This window comes from Emys orbicularis, chromosome 3, assembly GCF_028017835.1.
Source record: "Emys orbicularis isolate rEmyOrb1 chromosome 3, rEmyOrb1.hap1, whole genome shotgun sequence".
Lineage (NCBI taxonomy): Eukaryota > Metazoa > Chordata > Testudines > Emydidae > Emys > Emys orbicularis.
In genome coordinates this window covers 64,285,844-64,301,334 of record NC_088685.1, presented here as the reverse complement: position 1 = coordinate 64,301,334, position 15,491 = coordinate 64,285,844, and the positions used below count along the sequence as shown (strand labels likewise).

Here is a 15,491-nt window from a genome sequence, read left to right as displayed (position 1 = left end):
ATTTAACTCCTGCTTTATTAATATTTATACAAAATAATTCAGATAACTTGTTCCTAGCCTCCCTTTTTTATATACTGTGACTTTCTACCGCCATGAAAGTGTCTCAAAGCCAGACTCCAGAAATGAACACTGGTTAGGACATTTATGCAAGTCAGGGAAGACTAAAGCCATTGTAGATGGTTTTCTGAGAGAGTGGATTCTGGCTGACTAACTTTTAGTAGTTCCTACTATCAGATGTATAGAATGTTTAGCAACTTCCTAGGTAGCTATTGGTCTGGTGCCAGAGTAATGGCTAAATAGCAAAAGAAAGGGAAAGACAAAAGCAGCTGATGACATCATTGAATGGTAAGAAAATCCATTGTAAAATCCCTACAGATTAGATGGCAAACCCACTGGGCTCCAACATCAGTATTTTCCAATAGAATTAATCAAATTTTAAAAGCTGCTTGGAGAGCATAACATAACAGACGTATGCTTCTCCGATATCTGACTATTTTGAAACATATTTCTCCCTGATTTTGTTTGAATAGTTAGAGGAAGGAAGCCTGCATAACTTGGCAAACTACCATTAAGTGGACACATAATTGGTTAAACAACCTCAAATAAATAATAACTATTAATGGAACGATGTCAGATTGGAGGGATATCTCAAGTGGGGTTCTACAGGGATCTGTTCTGGGTCCGGTGTTTAACATCTTTATTAATGACCTGGATTTAGGATCAGAAAGCTTACTGATCAAATTTTCAGATAACACAAAGCTGGGGAGGGGGGGCAAGGGGGGTTTGCAATCACTTTGGAGGATAGTGCTAAAATTCAGAGGGATCTTGATAAATTGGAGAACTGGGCTAGACAACAAAATGAAATTCAATAAAAACAAATGAAAGGACTTAGGGAAGAAAAACCAAATGAACAAATACAGAATGGCACTGCTGAGAAGGATCTGGGAGTTGTGGTGGATCACAACCTCAACATGAGTCAGCAACATGATGCTGTTGTAAAAAAAAATAAAAAAAAATGCAATTTTAGGTTGCATTAACAGAGGCATAGCATGCAAGTCATGGGAGGTGATAGGACTGCTCTACTCGGCGTTGGTTAGGCCTCAGCTGGAGTAGGTCACCAATGTATAGAAAGGATGTGAGAAACTGGAAAGAATCCAGAGGCAAGCAACAAAGATGATCAGAGGGATGGAATGCAAGCCATATGAGCAAAGGCTGAAGGAACTAGGAATGTTTAATTTGGAAAAGAGGAGATTAAGGGGGGCCATGATAGTGGTCTTCAAATACTTGAAAGGCTGCCATAAAAAAAATGGAGAAAAGCTGTTCTCTCTTGCCACAGAGGGCAGGACAAGAGGCAATGGGTTCAAACTACAGCATAGCAGATTTAGATTAAATCTCAGGAAAAACTTCCTAACTGTAGGAACAATAGGACAATGGAACAGACGCCTACAAAGGTTGTGGAAGCTCCTTCACTGGAGATTTTCAAAGGGAGGCTGGATAGCCATCTGTCTTGGATGATTTAGATACAATCAATCCTGCATCTTGGCAGGGAGTTAAACTAGTTGACCCTTGTGGTCCCTTCTGAACCCTGGGGTTCTTTGATTCTATAACTACTTTTTGCTTTCATTAAGAGTAATGAAGTAATCTTGACATTACATACTCAAGCTACATAAATATGCTTTCCTAGTGTAAGTAATATGACCTGGAGGATCAAGCACTTGACTAGGACTCTAGAGGACCTGAGTTCTAGTTCTATCTGTGCTACTACTAACCTGGGCCAATTACTCTTTGCCTCAGTTTCCATATATCAATGTCCTTTGTAAAGCACTTTGAGATCTACTGATGAAAACCATTATATAAGAGATAGCTGTTACTTGTCAGTTTTAAACCATAGTAATTTGTTGATGCCTTTCTAATTAACTTTTTTTTTAAAGTGTGTTGGGGGGGGGTATTTTTAAATCAAGCAGCATAACTGTGAAAAAGTAACTAAGAATGTATGACGGCTGACTTCAGTAAAAATCAAGGGATTTAAAATGAGGTAAAAGAAAACTACTGAAAATTCACACATCTGAGTACGGATCTGAATATTAGTACTAGAGGTCACAGCATCATAAGGATGTTTGACACTTCATCTAGAACTGGCACAAAGTTTATTTTGTAATTGATCACTTTATCAAAAAAAAAAAAAAAAAAAAAAGGACGGGGTGCAGGAAGAAGGGAGAACACCCACAATATTGTATCTTTGGACATATCCCACTCTTTTGACAGTAGCACTGGTTTTGAGGCTGTGAAACCATCAAATGTTAAATAGAAATAGTTTTGTGCTGTTAATATCCATGTTGTGTTACGTCTAACTTCCTCCGGCAGAGCACTGTGGTGCAGAGACGTGCTGGTTCTGTGCTGCTTTTTGTTTGAGGATGGGGGGTAAGGGGAAGAGTTGTGCTGGGTGTGGAAAGGGGAGGAGAAGACAAGGACAGAATTACTTGCTAGCTTTTTTAGGAAAGCAGCACAACTCTTGACATGGGATAAGGCTGGCTGTCTTGAATATCGTAGCCAAACAAGTAGCTAAATTTTGCTGGTGATGAAAACCTTACTTATATCAGCCTAGACCTATCTAGGCAGAGTCTGTACCTGTAGAACATGAGGAAATAGGGTTGCTCAGAATTCTTTAAGATGCTGATATTCAGAAAAATTCTGACTATTTTCTAGCTTTCACTTTTAAACTGGTATTTCACAACAAAAAGAGGAATAAATGAGTCTTTTGGGAGATTTGGTATATTTTAAACTTACTTACTGAGACCACAAAAATAAACAAATAATTGAATTATGGAACTCTGATTGCAGAAGTGGAAATATAGCTCAACCACATAATTCAGACATTTAATTCAAAATTTGATACACTGAATCCTGTTTCCATGATCTGCACAGATAACAGTCCCTCTACTCTTCTTTGTCTGCCTCCAGAGCGGAGCATGCTGCGGCAGTATTGATTGTTTAAACTTCAATAGTTATGGATGTCATGACACACTAATGAATTACAATTCCTTTCTTTAATACACTGCAGTGTATTTAAAGGAACAGTGTAAGCTTAACATGTTGTGATCTATTTCCTTGTGTTACTGATTATTACAACTGACTGAGAATTTTTCAAATCCAATTTACCTATCACTGCTTACAGCTACTCTGAAACTGTCTTCATTGTCCAAGAATAGATTGTGTTTATTCAGTTTCATTTTAAGTGCTAAACTGTTTGGGTTTCAAAACTGTTTTTGTTGGAATTCTTAATATTGTGAAACATTTCTATTCAAACTTTTATACAGCCTGAGTCTTCTGGTATATTCTGAAATGGGGGTCAAATTTAAGTTGATTGTGTTGCTGTAATAGTGCAACACTATGTATTCTGTGGGTTTGATGTTCAGCTGCACTGAGCTCACATTCTGCAAAGTTCAGGTGGCAGGGAGACAAAGATGATTTTACGCCAAAGAGCACTGTAATTGGGGAGCTCTACCCATAACACTTTGCCCAGACTGCAGGGACTTGGCACCAGGCAGAGAGCATACTTTCAGACCTGTTTTTTTTTTTTTTTAATTGTAATTTTGTCCACCTGACACTGACCCTGGCTTTCACCTTACCCTCTTCTGCCTCACAGTATCTGTCGTCCTCCTGTCCTCCTCTGGTTCCATATCCTCTTTCTGGTTACCCTTACCCCTCTACAGTTGCTACCATTTCTACCTGTTCCTCTTTCCCCCACAGCACAAATCTAGGTCCCACATCCTCTTTACCTCTGATAACATTTGCCCCAATCCTGACCCTCCCTTCCATCCCACCTTCTCCACCTCTGCCATCAGCTCTGCCCTTCTTGTGCCACTATTCTTAACCTCACACCACCCCCTCCTTCCACTTATTCTTGCTGTCTCTGGAACACCCACTCCATCTCTAGTTTTTTGTATCTGACTTCCTCCAGTTCTTGGCTCTTGCAGAGACCTGGATCCCTTCATCTGACACTGCCTCTGCAGGTCTCTTATGGAGACCTCTCCTGTCATACTCCCCACCCTAGATCAGACCATGGTGGTGCTGTTGGGCTTCTCTGCTCCCTTTCCTGCTATTTCTAACCCCTCCCCACTTTTGAAAGCACTGCATCCGACTCTTCTCTCCTTCCATGCTGCTGTCATCTACCGTTCCCCCAACTCCTCCTCCTCAGCCTTCTTTCTGCTTGTGACTCCTGTCTCTTGCTCTTCCTCTCCTCACAGTCATCCATATTCATCCTCAGTGATATCAACTTCCATGTTGATGACCATTCGACCCCTAGCCACATGTCTTCTCGCCCTCACCTTTTCATTTGATCTGCAGCCCTGGTTTGACTCTCTTGCTCATCAAAAGGGTCATTCACTTGACTTGGTCTTCACAAAGCACTGCTCTCTCTCTAATCTCTGTTGCTGAGTTCCCCCTCTCCAACCATCACTTGGGTCTCTTTCAATATTTCCCAGCAGTCCTTACCCTATGCCCTGTCACTCGGCCTTTCCATGACTTCCAGTCCATCAGTGTTGACTTATTCTGCTCTCTTCCCTTTCTTCCATTGATTTAGTTGTTGATTTTCTTCATGCTTCATTCTTCTTTATCCTCAACTCTTTTGCCCCTCTCTCTTACTGTGGAGCATCTCTGGCTCAAATCCTGTGACTAGGCTTCCTCCACAACAAATGTATTCTCTCCTCCTTCAGTTCTTCCATGCTAAACAACTCTACTTCTCCAACTTAATTGAATCCCATGTCTGTAATCCCAGCAGTCTATTTGCCATCTTTGACACGCTCCTCATACCCTCCACGGCTCTTTCCACACAGTATCTTGCCAGTTTTCCTCCAAGAGAAAACTGGCAAAATACAATGTGACTTTCCCCCTTCGCCTGACTTGTCTTCTCTTTCCCCTTCCCCTCCTACAACTCTCTCCTCCATCTCCCCTGTCACAGATGCAGAAATTTCTCAGCTGCTCTCCTCCACTTGCCCCAGTCATTCCCTCTCATTTCCTGATCTTTCTCATACCCAGGGCTGCCCAGAGGATTCAGGAGGCCTGGGGCAAAGCGGGGGAGCGAACATAAAAAAAGGTGCCACCCGCTGCGGCGCTTGTACTCACTGGGCAGCGCTCCGAGTCTGCGGCGGCAGCGGGTCCTTCACTCGCTCCGCGTCTTCGGCAGCACTGAAGGACCCGCTGCCGAAATGCCGCTGAAGACCCAGAGCAACTGAAGGGCCCGCCGCTGAAGTGCCGCCAAAGACCTGGAGCGACTGAAGGGCCCGCGGCCGAAGTGCCGCTGAAGACCCGGACCGCCGCCAGGTGAGTAAAAATTAAAAAGGCGCCTCTAGCCAGGGAAGAGATTCTTGGCCAGGGCTCGCGGGGCCCCTGCGGGGCCCAGGGCAAATTGCCCCACTTGCCCCCCCCTCTGGGCAGCCCTGCTCATACCCACTCTCATCTCCTTCTTTACTTTTCTCCTTCGCCTCCACTTTCCTCTGTCTCTTTCCCCTCACAATACAAGCATGCACAAGTCTCTCCCATTCTGAAAACACACACCTTGGCCTACTACTGCCAATTCCCCTTATAGCTTTCATCTCTAAGCTCACTGAATGCACTCTCTGGAGTTTCTATCATCCAAGTCTATCCTAGACCTTCTCCAATTTGGCTTCTGCCTCTTGCACTCCACTGAAATAACTCACAACAAAGTCTTTTATGACCTCTTCTGAGCTTTGCCTAGGAATGAGTACTCCTTCCTCATTCTCCTTGGCCTGCCAGCTGCTTTCAACATGGTCAACCGTATTGTTCGTCTTGAAACCTTGTCCTACCCTGGTTTCTGTAACTGTCCTCCTGGTTCTCCGTTTGTTTCTCTAATCATTTTTTCAGTGTCCTCATCCTCCTTCCAACTTTCGGGAGGGGAATCCACAGGGCTCTCTTTTTCCAGATTCTTTGGTCCCCTTGTCTTCTCCCTCTACACTTCATTGCTGGGTAATGTCATCTGTAAACAAAATTTTTTAGTGCTGATGACTCACAGATCTACCTCTCTACTCCAGACCTGTCTTTCTATCCAAATTAAAACTTTGCCAGTCTCGGACATCTCTTTGTGGATGTCTAGCTGTCAACTCAAGCTCAATGTGGCTAAAACAGAGCTGCTAATCTTACCCTCCAATCCTCCCCATTACCTCCCCTTTCTCAATCATTATGGAAAACAGCCCCAGTCTGCTTGTCACCCAGTCCCATAAACGGGGCATCATCTGACTCAGACCTCTGTAGGTCCACACATGAAGGCTACATCTATCTAAATCTTGCAGGTTCTTTCTGCATAACATATCTAAGATATGACCTTTCCTATCTGTCCACAGTGCTGCAACATCCTTTTCTCTAGCTTTGACAAAGGCAATCTTGTCCCACTCATATCCATTTAGAATGCTGCTGCAAAGATCGTTCTCCTAGTCTGCCCCTTTGACCATATCACCTCTCTCTTAATCCCTTCTCTGCCTCTCCTTTTCTGTTGCATCAAACATAGCTACTTGTCTTCACTTTTAAGGTCCGTCATAACCTATCATTTCTCATTCACTATCAAGATGTCGACTCCTGCCTCCAATCAGCCCATAATGCCATGCTCCATTTCCCACTTGTTAAACTTTCAAATATGCACCTTCATGATTTCTTCTATGCTGCCCTTCACACTTGGGAGGACCTCGCTGTAGACATCCACAAAGCTACCTCATCATCATCCTTAAAAATCTCCTTAAAACTCTCTTTTGTGATGATGTCTATAAAAACTTGACAAGGATTAGGTGTCTATTAGTGCACCAGCAGCCTATCATGTTGACCAATACCATCTCATTGTTTCTTGTACTTCCTGTCTGCACCCATCTATCGTCTCATCTTATACTTGGATTGTAAGGTCTTTTGGGCAAAGACAGCCTAGTGCAATGGGGCCCTGCTTCATGACTGGTACTTCTAGATATTAAGATAATACAAATAACCCACCTTTCTGCCTCCCTGACCATGGGCAGGCTGGGAGCTGAGCTGGATGCTCTAAATGTATGCCCAGGACTGGAACCACAATCACTGGAGGAAAATAGTGTGTTCTTGCCTTGCCCCTTCCTTTTACACACTGTGAAGGAGGGAGCTGGTGGTGCAAAGTTGGCTACACCAGCTTTATGCCACCATATGCTTCTGTTGTATAGCTTCTCCCATTTTTTACTGGGTTAATGACCCCATCTGTGGAATTCAGAAGCTCTTCAGTGTTGTTGCTAGAGACTCCAGGACTAAGCTCTGCCCTTCAGCTCCGGCCACCAGATTTTCTCTCTATAGTGTTGCAAAAAGTTGGTGGTTCAGTTTCTCCCAACCATTTTGCCTGGCCTTTTATTTTTGTTTTTGTGCAGTTGCAACTTGTAATCTTCCTCCCCCTACTTCCCACCCAAGACCAGGTAAATAGCAGCATAGTGGTTTCAACCACCTGGATCTGCCAATGCGGTGCCTCCCTGCCAGACTCTGCCCTTACTCAGGCCTGATATGAGCTGTCCTGCAAACACCTGTCTTAATTCTAAGTGAGGTTCCCTATGTGAGGCAGCATTTACAGACGCTACAGAGGGTGAATTATGCCCTGCCTGTTCCCAGCTAGATGACCCTCGCACTGCTAGGGTATGGGGCTCAGAGTCGGATTGGTATGTTGGGTCCCCACACTGCCTTGAGGAGCCACAACTCCAACACAGAAAAGCCCAGTCCAGAGTTACTGAGCTTTCAGGGAGAGAGTCTAAGGATGAGGAGAAAGCTATTGGGCCTGTTCAGGGAGTAAGTCCCACAACAGACCTGGGGCTGGAAGGGAAAACTCCCTGAAAGGATCTAAGTAGTCTTGCACCTGCCCCACCCACACACGGACATGGGGCCTCAGCTCCCTGGGGAAAGAAGTAGAGCTTTTATACATTTTCCTTTCCTGTTCCTCCCATTGAGAGTCAGTGGATTCTCATGACACTTGTGTAAATTCTGAAAATTCTAGAGCCTCCAGGTTCCAGAGAAGCAAAAGTGAGTGTGTCCTTTGCAAGGCAGTAATTAGTATTTTTAATGAACAAGTGGGGTGAAAATCAGGTGTCTAAGCCTTCTTTTGCCTTCTCCTCCTGAGGGAGTGTTTGCTGGTGTTTTTCTCCTACATCGAGTCTCTGAGTGCTCTGTATCATGCTCCATGCCCGTCCTCCACTCTGCAGAGAAACCTGGTCCTGTGCAGCCCTCCCTCCGGTTACAGTTAATGCAAATTGTACCAGTGGCTTTCAGCCCAAGGACCCTCACTGTGCCAGGGAAAGGGGCTGAGATTTGAGGCAGCAGTGGAATGGGAGTTGTATTTTCTGATCATCAGCCATAAACCCCTGCTCTGCCAGGGAAAGGGGTCTCTCTTTCCACCCCTCCCCAGCTCCACAAGGTGGCTGGCTCCACATTAAAGCTGTAGGACAGTGGTTCCCAAACTGGGATTCGCAAAATGTTATAGGGGGTTCTCGGGAAAAAATTCCCTAATGGCGGCCAGAGCTGTCCCTAAGGACCCCGGGCAGCACGGGGCCAGCAGCCTGGAGCCCCTGGACTTCCAAGAGCTAAGCAGATCAAAGCAAGCATATCTATCACACTGAGGAGATTTAAACTTCAAGACTCCTTATAAGAAATGGAAAGGGAGGTAGATATTTTTTGTTGTTTTTAAAATTAAATAGGCAGCTAGTATTGTTTATAAAATTATTATGAAGAACAAGTTTAAGCTTTGTTGTAACGTGCGTTGTTTGCCTGGACTGCTCGAGACCTGAATGCTTGTGTAGGAGGAATTCTTTGAGTTGGCTTCTTAAATACCTTCATGCTGTTTCACATCTGATACTCCTTGATGAAACATAGGCGCCTTGATACAAGCTACAAAAGTGAGAGTTGGGAAGAGTGTTGCCATTTTCATAATGTAATAAAAATACTGTAATGATAAATAATAAATAGTGTGTAATAAGCATGTCATAAAAACAAATTTTATATTTCCACCATCACTGCTTTTATAATTTATACTCAGGTAAAGGAGAAAATCTCTGGAAATATTCATTTTTAGGAGGGGGTTCACGAGACTTGACATTTTAGTGAAAGGGGTTCACAGGTTGTTAAAGTTCGGGAACCACTGCTGTAGGGGCACTGCAGGCAGTCTGTGACCAGAACACAGGCACATGAGGATTCTACATCCCACAAAGCTGCACATTCATGGGATTACAGAGGAGTACATGAGAAATCCCTTCCCATGTTCAAAATAATTCAGATTTACTGAGTAAAGCCCTGAGTGGTACTAGGTTGCCCCTGCAATACTTAATTGGGTGCTAGCCAACCTGGGGGAGCAGGTTGACAGCCTTTCAGACTTCCAGGAACATCCAGCAAGTTACTTCCACAATCCGGTATGTTTACCAGTACTCCTCTTCTGTTGTGTGGGCCCTATGCCAGGATGAATAGCATATTACCTTCGCCCTGTAAACAGCCAGGGGAAGAAGTACCACTCGTGCATTATATACAAAAAACAACAAAACCAAACACCAAGAGCAACAACAAACCGCCAAAGCAACTTACAAGACTTTCTCAGAACAGAATGGCAGTGGCTTGCAAACTCATCAATATTAATAAAATATCTTCCCTTTTAAGCATTATTAGAGATGTTATTTTCTATTCATGCCTCTTTTGAGAGTATCATAAGATCAAAACAAGGACATCTAATTAAACCAAATATTAAACTAAAATATTAATATAAATACAAAGAAATTTCATAAATGTTGGGAGCCTGCTGTTGATGCAGCAGTACTGCCACCAGTGAAAGACATAGTCACAACTTCAGAAGGGTACTTCTTTCCAAAAGACCCCATAGACCATAAGAGTGATGACAGACTGCACAGTAATTTTGAAGCCTCACTTATGCCAAACATTTTTCATATATTTAGTAAGGAAAGCCAATTTCATGGCAAACAAGTGATTTATCTAGGGGTCTGATCCTTGACTGGAGTGAGATGTTTCAGGTTAAGAACATAAGAATGGCCATAGTGGGTCAGACCAAACGTCCATCTAGCCCAGTATCCTGTCTTCTTCAGTGGCCAATACCAGGTGCTTTAGAGGGAATGAACAGAACAGGTCATCATCAAGTGATCCATCCCCTGTTGCCCATTCCTTCTAGCAACAAAGGATAGGGACACCATCCCTGCCCATCCTGGCAATGGATTCTAACTTGGTGGTTATAAGGAAGCCATGTTTCACCCATGAATAGCCATCACTCATCCTAAACTGATATTTTGTGCATTCAGACTTACAGGTGAGGCGCTATTGGAGGAAACATTAAATAAATTAGTAGCTGAGACTGTAGAGAGGCCACAACCCTGACTATCAAAGCCAGCACAGCAATCTCTTGGTTGCTACTAACATCAAGGGTGTCCAAGAAGGGACCATTACCCTATCAGAAGGAAAAATCTGGAGCAGAAGCTCCCAAAGAAACTTAGACAGATTTTCCTCCAAACCAACAAAATCCTCAGCACGATAAAGAGAAAAAGAGTATTTGTGTGCAAGAGCTCACAATTCTTGTACAAAAGACTCTTCCTTCAGACCCACCCTCTACACCCAGAGTCTTAAATGGCTGGTAACAATCACAGCAAGAAACAGGTTGCATGTTACGCACCTACACCCAGGCATAAACATGCCAATCAGTCAGTACCCTGTCCAGAGAAATAGACCCATTCATAACTGGACTGCTGCTGGAAAGGATTCATAGCTACCAGTTCTTCAAAATAAAGAAAAGACTTTGTTCCCAATGCAGAGAATTACTCACTCAGCAGTCAAAACAGACATGGATTTGGCCGTCATTTTGCCATAATGGTAAAGATTTGAAAAGACCCAAAACTTCATTGCATCAATCATTTCCTGAGGAGTCATCAGTAGTCAATTATTTCTAATGACTAGGATTGTTGGTGCCATGCATCAACTTAATTCTGAGTGGGTTTCTCAAAATGAACCTGCAGAAATTTCCTTCTGAGGACAAAGATCCAGGCACTTTGCACAGTGCAAAATTAGGTGTCATTCTCAGATCACACCCGAATGTCCCTTTGTGGGTTGGTAAGTACAAACATGCTGAAAAACCAATTTTCACTTGACGTTTTCATATTTGGAAGACAAACTTCCAAAATCTCCTTTAGTTGGTTTTGACATCTCTATCAGGATGTGTGGTTTTTAAAAAAAAAACCAAAAAAGCACCCCACAAACATGGCTATATAGGATTGAACCAGTGCTCCATCAAATCCAGTATCCTGTCTGACAGTGGCCAGTATCAACTGTATCAGTAGAAACCCCTCAATTACAGGACTCACAGAGGAAGTCTCCTTTTACCTGCCATTAGAGGTTGGCTTATGACTGAGGCAAGAGTTTATGTCCTGTCCAAAACCAGGGAGTAACCAGGGGTCAAAGTTTCTCTGTGGCAATGGACTGAAAATAATCTGCTACCTTTAAGATGGTTCATATAAAGGATATAGAAAGGAAAAGGAGGAGTTGAAGTCCTCTTCCTAGTCCTCCACTAGCCCAGATGGCATTTTGGACTTGCTAGATATCTAAGAATCCCACATTGTGTCTGCAGAAAACACCATATCGCTTGAAGCAGGGACTTAGACCAGGAACACCTACAGTTAACAGCCTGGGCACCAAAATAGAAGTATTCATCATGGATTCTCCATTAACCTCTGCTATAGTTAGGTAGCCATTTAGAACTCAACCAGGATATTTCATTAATTGATCTGGTCAAATTTATGTTTCTGGTGCAAGGGGAAACATAGATTCACAGGTTCCAAGGCCAGAAGGGACTACAGTGATCATCTTGTATCTGATCTCCGGTATAACACAGACCACAGAACTTCCCCAAAATAATTCCTAGAGCATATCTCTGAGAAAGCTCTTCTGGGGCAAGGACTGTCTCTGTTTGTACAATGCCCAGCACAATGGGGCCAGGACCTCTATATGCTATTGTAATACAAATATAATAATCACAAAGTGCTGGTGGTCTCAGCTAGACAAAAGTTTCTCCAGGACATTTAGTTGGAACCTTGCAACCAAGCACTGTAGAAACATGGCTATGTGCTACTGGGCTGGTTCCCACATAACTTCTTAGTTTATAAAACTATATATGGGGGGAGGGATAGAGATTTTCATTCCTGCCTGTTGTTCTATTATTATTAACTGGTTATCCTTTCCCTCCTCCCCCAACTTCTGTGATTCACTGTTCTCTACGTCTCGTTAGTAATAAATGAGGAGAAAAGCTGTGCAACAGAATGAGAAATTTCTTACCAGATAATTTTTCTGTTAGCAGCTTCTCTCCAAATTTAACCCACCCTAACAGTCTGGGCCACATGATTTATGAGGAGAGGCTGAGGGAACTGGGATTGTTTAGTCTGCAGAAAAGAAGAGTGAAAGGGGGGTTCCAAAGAGGATGGATCTAGATTGTTCTCAGTGGTACCAGATGACAGAACAAGGAGTAAAGGTCTCAAGTTGCAGTGGGAGAGGTTTAGGTTGGATATTAGGAAAAACTTTTTCACTAGGAGGGTGGTGAAGCACTGGAATGGGTTACCTAGGGAGGTGGTGGAATCTCCTTCCATAGAGGTTTTTAAGGTAAGGCTTGACGAAGCCCTGGCTGGGATGATTTAGTTGGGGATTGGTCCTGCTTTGAGCCGGGGGTTGGACTGGATGACCTCCTGATGTCCCTTCCAACCCTGATATTCTGTAATTCTATGAAATGACCAGAATATAAATTGAAAATTTTCTCTAAAGTGAGACTTGTCTTAAGGTTAATTTAATACATTATCTCAAGTTGTCTTAATGCTAATAATGGGTTGCTACAACTGTAGAAGAATTCTTTTGGTGGCCCGAGCTGAAGGGCGGCGATTAGTCCTGAAGCTTCCAGCAACAGCACTGGACTGTCTCCGAATTGCATAGATGGGGGGCAGTAGCCCATTAGTAATAAATTTGGAGAGAAGCTGGTAACAGAAAATTGTCAGGTAAGAAATTTCTCTTTCCCTAGCAGTTCTAAGTCCCCTTTTCTCCACTTGAGGCAGCACAGTCTGAGGATCTTGTCCTTTGTGATCTTAACTTTTCAGAAGTGCTTCAGATATGCCAAGGAGGTTTTTATGATATGTTTTTAATAAGAAATGTATAACTATATTAAATGTAAAACAGAAGTTAATGGTGATGAAACTTGCCACAAAATAAAAGCAGTCTGCCTGTGTAAAAGGTCAAGTATTTCCAGAATGCTAACTTGTTACAAGACTCTTTATTTTTTCTTCAATTTTGATTTAAGATGTTAGGGGGATAGGACTTTGTCTGTGTCTAAGGGAATTATTCCTGAAGTATAACATGTTCATGTGAATACTTTCTTGTGGCTTATTTTTATTTGTTCTTTTACAGGGTCTAAGAGATACTCCTCACTACCGAATTCTTATTAACCAAGCCAACAGCTTTGGCAAGTCTACAGCTTATATTCCTGAGGAGGAGATAACAATTATTATGGGATTAGAGGTAGTATCTTTCTTTGTAAGCGTGAAGTCCTTTGTAATTTTAATTTATTACCCTTTTGTAATCAAAAAGGTCTTTGACCTACTCAATATAGAATAAATAGGTCAACGTTCTGCAATGGTAGAGAAAGGTCATAGGAAAAGCAGATATGCAAATGTTACATAAATTGTACAGGTGAAAATGGAATGATATTGCTATACTTTTTGTATACATATCTTCAATGGGTATAGAATGCTAATAAACTTATTTAGGTGCTGCCTACTTTCACCTTCCTAGGGTCCAGTTGTTTGACCTTGGGATTTTCTAAAATACCAATTTGGTGTCTGTTGTGAACAGGCTGTTGCAAAAGATGGGCTTTGTTTCTGGATTCCACTGACAGTCCAATTTGGACAAATCACTTAGTCTCCTTATCTCTAACTACCTGACGGAAATGAGGCTTATTTGTAAAAGTGCTCTGACCTCTTGAAAAACTAAAATATATACAGTGTACTTGTACATGCTTTTCTAAGTTTTAACTTCACTGAGTTTGTGCCACAGAAACAATAACTAAGAGCTATTCAAGAGTTTTTTAAAAAAACTAATCTTAATAGCTACAGTACAGTTAAACCACCAAGCCTTTTTCAGTAATGTTGTTGTTACCAATCAATTTGTAAAATTCTTTCTGCAGATACACAATCCTGATCTGACAACTTACTTCAGTAGATATGATGGATCTAAATACATTATGCAACCATGGTTGAGAAAAATCTACCCTCATGACTGAAGTATTTAACATTATATGTAAATTGTGCATGTGATGTACAACTGCACAGTACATTTCTTTTTTAAACTGGGACAAATGGAAACCAGGGTAAAACTGATTTGTAAATTATTTCATTAAAGAAATAAAATTGAACTTCTGTATGAAACATATGTTAATGGCTTATTTTGATGCGTATGTTAATGGCTTATTTCAGTTCCATTAGAACTGAATGCATTACATATTGAGTGATGCATTATGTTGAGGTTACTCAAGTAAAACATTCTCTCTCTGTCTATATATATATATATATATAATCAGAATATTGTGAATTGAGGACAATGAATAATTTAGTTCTCACTAGCTTGGGATGAAAGCTTTAAATATAGCTGCATTGCAACTAGCAGCACCAAACGTTCTGCACATCAAATATTTTAGCTTTTTGTGCAAGCTAAATAATCTAGCATGCACTGTTTCTTCAAAAGTAATATATTCACTCTAGTTGAAGGGTATTGATCTAGATGGAGGCCAACTGGGACTAAATGTTAACAAGTTCTTGTAGATATTTGCAGTAAGTAAATCTGTAATGTGAATATCTACCGGTACTTTTTTGAAGGAGTGTACACTGAGCTACTTATCTTTGCTTTGTTTAGTATGTTTAGACCAACTCTTAGGACACACATTAATATCTAAGAAACCTGATATTTAATCAGTCTTTTTCCAGGTGTAAGAGATAAAATAAATGTGCTGAAGGCCTTTTTACTTTAGCATATCAAAAAGCTATACACATGAGCTTCCTACTGGTGTCCTGCCCAACTCTACCCACTATAAATAAGGGTGGGAGAAAAGGGAGGAATACTAGTGATGGCATGAAGTCTGTATAAAGCCTTTGAGCCCTCCTTCAACTTCCCTGGTCACTCGATTACAGACCTCAAAGTTGCAATACTCCAACAAAAAAACTTCAAAAACAGACTCCAACGAGAAACTGCAGAATTGGAATTAATTTGCAAACTGGACACCATTAAATTAGGCTTGAATAAAGACTGCGAGTGGATGGGTCATTACACAAAGTAAAACCTATTTCCCCATGCTAATTTTTTCCCCATACTGTTACTCACACCTTCTTGTCAACTGTTGGAAATGGGCCATCCTGATTATTGCTACAAAAGTTTTTTTTCTCCTGCTGATAATAGCTCACCTTAACTGATTA

General features: G+C 41.9%; 1 long non-coding RNA gene across 2 annotated transcripts in view; it reads right to left on the bottom strand.

Moving 5' to 3' along the window:
• Window positions 1-15,491, bottom strand: part of LOC135876850 (uncharacterized) — a 1,011,314-nt gene that overhangs the window by 686,514 nt on the left and 309,309 nt on the right. The window lies entirely within an intron of this gene.